This window comes from Mesoplodon bidens (assembly GCF_964165515.1).
Source record: "Mesoplodon bidens genome assembly, chromosome: 10".
NCBI classification, from domain to species: Eukaryota; Metazoa; Chordata; class Mammalia; order Artiodactyla; family Ziphiidae; genus Mesoplodon; species Mesoplodon bidens.
The window spans coordinates 94192232-94198435 of NC_138172.1; positions in this window are offsets into that span (position 1 = coordinate 94192232).

The window sequence follows — 6204 nt, forward strand, 5'->3', positions numbered from 1 at the left end:
CCACTTTTGTCTCTATGAATTTACTACTCTAAGAACCTTATGTTAGTGGAATTATACAGAATTTGTCCTTTTGTGACTGGCTTATTTCACTCGGCACAGTGTCCTCAAGGTTCATCTATGTTGCAGCAGGTGTCAAAAGGGTTTTTTTTTTTTAGAGGCAGTAATTGTTGTGTGTTTTGTTAAAAAAAAAGAGGCCTTATCTTTTATTTTATTTTATTTATTTATTTTTTTTGCGGTACGCGGGCCTCTCACTGTTGTGGCCTCTCCTGTTGCGGAGCACAGGCTCCGGACGCACAGGCTCAGTGGCCATGGCTCATGGGCCCAGCCACTCCGCAGCATGTGGGATCTTCCCGGACCGGGGCACGAACCCGTGTCCCCTGCATCGGCAGGCGGACTCTCAACCACTGCGCCACCAGGGAAGCCCCGAGGCCTTATCTTTTAGAGATACACACTGAAATATTTATGGATGAAGTGATAGAAAGTCTGGGATTTGTTCCAACATAACCTGGTGGGGGACTTGGTGGGGGTACAGCTGAAATAAAATTAGCTGTAAGTTATTAATTGTTGCAGCTGGGTGATAGGTACATAGGGGACCATTATGTCTGTTTTGATCTATATTTGACATTTTTTATAATAAATTAGTTTTTAAAAAGTAGTATCTAGAAGGGAATGTGTGGATCATTTAACACTTCTGGCCCTCTGTGGCTCTCTGTTCTCTCTCAGTGAGGACATTTGTGGTCCAGGCGGGTGATGGCCTCTGTTCTCCATCGGGCCAGGACTGGAGCCTGTGCAGAACTGCTTACAGGGTGCTCTGTGCCCAGTGATACACTGCAAAGGGTGCATATAAATCAGGCATCTCTTAGCTACTCTTGTTGATAGACGGATTTGGCTGCAGTGTTAGACTCTGGGCAGGTGTTTAGAATCCAGACACAAAGTCAAGGGATTTGTCCTTGTGCTTGTTCCTTGTGTGCACGGATTTATTCAGCATCACCTGGCCGGCCCTTAGGCCTAGAGGGGCCTGTACTGGGGAATGAGAGGAGACCCTCCTGGTGAGCCCCATCCTGGGCTTGTCAACTGTCAGAGGGCCTTCAGCCCAGAGTAGAGGGGAGGGCTGAGGAAAAACAGTCTCATTGTGCTAAGCTGGGTGAGAGGCTGGCTCATCCTGCGGAAAAGAAAGTACATTGCTTCCCTCTAGGAGTTGAATTAACTCTTTCAGGCCAATAGAATTAGTTCAGTAATGACTATCCTGTTGCCTTCGGGTTTTCCCGAATGGAGTTTTTAATGAGCTGCGTCCACCCCACGCTACCCATGGCACAATTCAACAGAATTGACTGGTAAACTCAGCCAACAACAGGTTTGACTAATGTCTTTTTCTCGGAATAGCCCAAGTGTTCTTGTGAAGGGATCAATTGCTGCCTTCAGAACCGAGAAGGCGCAACCTCATTAGAGGCTGCGGGTAGACGAGCCCTCTAATCTTCATTCATTTCCAGAGCAGGGATTGTAGTTTCTTGTACCACAGCCCATTCACGGGCCTTTTGTGTTCCTATCAAGTCTCAGTTCCTTGTTTCCAATTTGCTATATAATTTCTCTTCAGGCTTGTAGCTTCAGAGAAAAGGAGTAACAGTAAGCAAGTTTTAACTGACAGGTTTTGAAACCTGAAAGTTAAACATCTAGACAGGTTAGCAGCTGCATTGAAAACGCTTTAAAGAAGATTGCAGTTGAATTGATTTCCAGCTTTGCAGGTGGCAGTGTTTATAATTGAACGGCTCTGAAATGCGAAGGAAAGGTCTACTATTATTTGCAAAATATCTCATCTTCACATCCACAACCCCCAGCAGCACAGAAGGTTGGAGAAATAGGAAAAATAAGGATTAGTATTTTTTAATTAAAAGCCATCTTGGGAGGTTTTAAGGACTTCTCCCCACTTTCTTTTAAGCAGAAAAGTAGTGATGTTGCCTGCAACTGGCCTTTTAAAGAAAAGACAAGAGAATTGACACCTAAGTAGGCTGGTCAGTGGCTCCCATTTGAAAGATAAATTTGCTCTGTGAGATAGAGTGCCTTCGGTACCTTGGAAGAGATAATTAAACCAAATATTAGCCCGGAGTCTTAAAAGGGTTAACTCATCTCTCAAGGCCACTCAGTTTACTTCTAGAGAACACGTGCTCCCCTCAGCCACTTTCCCCCCACCCCAGGATGGAGCCCTTTGTTCCCTGGTCCTGAGCTGGGGCTGTGCAGCTGGACTCCCAAAGAATTAAGCACCTTCAGTGTCAAGCTCTCCTTGTGCAGTTACCCCAGGGAGTCTACAGTCTGTTGGATGTTAGCACACAGATTTGTACTTTGTGGCTGCTGTGTTAGTTAACTCAATAAAACAATCCATCCTTACAGCCAGGAGTGCATCTGCTATTCCTCAGGGCATCAACTTTGGAGTCAGGCACACTTGGGTTTGGATCCTGACCCTAACCTTTACTAGCTGGGTGACATAATTTAGAACCCTAAACTTGAGTTCCCTCTCTATAAAATGGGTTTGATAGGGAGCATCCATGGAGGAAGACTCAGTGAGTACTGTCGTTCAGGGCCTGGCTCTGGGTGAGTTCTCAATCCTTGTTAGCTTTTGTTACTGTTGGTTTTTTTGGTTTGTTTTTTGTTTTTTTTTTTGCGGTACGCGGGCCTCTCACTGCTGTGGCCTCTCCCGTCGCGGAGCACAGGCTCTGGACGTGCAGGCCCAGCGGCCACGGCCCACGGGCCCAGCCGCTCCGCGGCATGTGGGATCCTCCCGGACCGGGGCACGAACCCGCGCCCCCCCGCATCGGCAGGTGGACTCTCAACCACTGCGCCACCAGGGAAGCCCGTTACTGTTGTTATTATTGGGAGGTCCTTACCCTCTGGGCCCTGCCTCCTTCTCCCTCTGATGCAATTCTCTGTAACTCCTCTGTGAGGTCTCTACAGGTTCTCCCCCTACAGTGTTTCCAGCACAGCCTGTGGGTGCGTTTGTTATAGCCCTTTACCATATTGTATTGAAACTGCTTGTTTACCCCACCTTGCTGGTGGCTGTAGGCATTAAAGTAACAAACGTATGTGTCTGGCACAGGGGAGGCAATCAGTGAAGTGTAACTTCGTTTTACTTATTAAGTGTCTGGCTCACTAGGCACAATTTTATTCAAGAAATGCTCACTGAATGTCTACTGTAAGCAGCGATCTCATGGAACCCTTAAAACAATCCTAGGAAGTTGAGGAACTTCCCTGGTGGTCCAGTGGTAAAGAATCCGCCTTACAATGAAGGGGACGCTGGTTCGATCCTGGGCAGGGAACTAAGATCCCACATGTCCATGCGCCACAACTACTGAGCTCGAGCGCCTCAACTAGAGAGCCCTCGAGCTGCAAACTACAGAGCCCAGTGCCCTGGAGCCTGCGCATCACAACTACAGAGAGAAAACCTGCATGCCACAACTAGAGAGAGGCCCACGTACCACAACTAAGATCCAATGCAGACAAAAAAAAAAAACCAACTAGGAAGTAGATACTATTATCTTCCCTGTTTCACAGCAGAGGAGGTGGCGGCTTGGAGTGGTCAAGTCAGCTGCCCAAAGCCAACTAGAAGGGAATAGGCCTGGGATTCGAACCGAAGATGGTGAGAGCTGGGACCATATGTTCTTTATCTTTGCATTCTTAGAAGCTAGCACAGGACTTCCCTGGTGGTGCAGTGATTAAGAATCCGCCTGCCAGTGCAGGGGACAGGGGTTCGAGCCCTGGTCGGGGAAGATCCCACATGCCGCGGAACAACTAAGCCCGTGTGCCACAAGTACTGAGCCTGTGCTCTAGAGCCCACGAGCCACAACTACTGAGCCCACACGCCTAGAGGCCGTGCTCCACAACAAAGAGAAGCCACAGCAATGAGACACCTGCGTGCCACAAGGAAGACGCCTGGCAACTGGAGAAAGCCCGCCCGCAGCAATGAAAACCCAACACGGTCAAAAATAAATAAACAAACAAACAAACATATAAAAAAGAAGCTAGCACAACTCCTAACACCTGGTCAATGCACTGTAAATATTGAGTGGATGAACTGGAGTCAACTGTCACTCTTTGGCCTACCGAGCTAGAGAGGATGCCAGTGAGTCTTACTTAGTTCAGCTCTCTGGGCTGATCATTTGGCTGTTTGTTCTCAGATCCAGGCCTCATAATTCCCCTGATCTGCTCTGGACCATGCACAAAGGGCCGATCTACAGAGGCATTTCCCAGACTCCCTTGCCGACTGGCTTCCAGCTCAGTTCAGCCAACGCGAGGCTACCCTGGGGGGGAGCCGCAGGGGGTGCAGCCTCGGCCAAAGATGCTGCCTAAAACAGAAACGAAGGGCGAAATTTCTCTGACATCTCCTTTCCTCCTGCTCCCTCAGTCTCCATCCAGTGCCCCCACTGACTGAAAGGGGCTGGATGCCAGGGGCAAGGGGGCCTGAGAGGTGGAGTTTGCGCGGGTCAGGTCCCCTGTGATGCAGAACAGAGAGGTGGTGAATAAAGCTGACAATCACCAGGGAAACTGTCCCTCCTTCTTTCTAGGTCAGAATTTCTTCCAATCAGGAACTTGGCTCTGATACATATAGAAGGTCCTAAATTGGGAGAGGTTTTTTGGAAAGGGAAAGGGGGTGGGTAGGGGGCAGGGTGGGGAGCACAGACGTTTCTCTGGGTGTTCTATTATTGCCATACATTTTTTATTTGCTGGCTGATTGGGGCTTGTGGAACAAGTAAAAATGTAAAAAAGTCGAAGTGGTATGTGTTTTTAACTTTCACGATTAAAAAAAAAAAAAAAATGCCGGGCTTCCCTGCTGGCGCAGTGGTTGAGAGTCCGCCTGCCGATGCAGGGGCCACCGGTTCGTGCCCCGGTCCGGGAAGATCCCACATGCCACGGAGCGGCTGGGCCTGTGAGCCGTGGCCGCTGAGCCTGCGCGTACGGAGCCTGTGCTCCGCAACGGGAGAGGCCACAACAGTGAGAGGCCCGCGTATCGCCAAAAAAAAAAAAAAAAGCTTTTACCTTGTGACAAATGGCCACTTATCCTGAAGATGTCGTATTCAGTTAAGACTCCCACTAGGGTGGTCATGGGAACATCGTTCATGAATTTGTGGCAGAATGAAACTCATCAATAGTTTGCTTAATAAATATAAGTTAAAAGGATATCCAATATCTGCCTTAAACCCACAAAGGAATATAAATTTGCAGCAAGAGATCAAAACTCTAATGAAGGCAGCAGAAGATGGCTTTAAAGGCAATTCCCTGTTGCAATTTGATGATGAAAATCAGTCTTAACTGTGCATTTAATTTCTTCTGTGGGTTCAAAGCACATCCTTAAAGTTTCATCCGAACAAGGTTAATCATGATAGTCTTTGGAGCCTACAACGCTTCTGATGTTGGATAAAGTTAGTAAAAGATACTTGTGTGAATAAAAACGTTTTGCTTATTTTAAGTGAGGTATTTCTTTTTTTTTTTTAATTTTTATTTATTTATTTATTTATTTATATTTGGCTGTGTTGGGTCTTCGTTGCTGCACACGGGCTTTCTCTAGTTGTGGCGAGCGGGGGCTACTCTTGGTTGTGGTGCGCAGGCTTCTCATTGCGGTGGCTGCTCTTGTTGCGGAGCACGGGCTCTAGGTGCGCAGGCTTCAGTAGTTGTGGCACACGGGCTCAGTAGTTGTGGCTCACGGGTTCTAGAGCACAGGCTCAGTAGTTGGGGCACACGGGCTTAGCTGATCCATGGCATGTGGGATCTTCCCGGACCAGGGCTGGAACCCGTGTCCCCTTCATTGGCAGGTGGACTCTTAACTACTGTGCCACCCGGGAAGCCCGAGGTGTTTCTTAAAAAACAAAAAAAAATAAAGAAGAAGAAGAACCTGATAAAATACCATCTTTGTAGAAATTCCTGAAGAAACTAATATGGGAAAAAATATGGGATTAGTGAGTACAAAGCATTCATTTGTAAAAAATACCTTTCTTATTCTCCACAAAACCCATGTTTCCATAGGAAAATTCTGTGCGAGTAAGGAAAGGAATCATTTTATATAAAAAAGAAATAAAAAAGGAAGAGCCACAACAAAACTCCTTCCTTGATGAGGTGACCAAGATCTATTTAATGCAGGACAACATTTCAGAGGCCCATGGCAGGTCCATAAAACTTGTGCCCTCTTTCCTTCCTTTTTTCTCATTGATTTTACTTTTT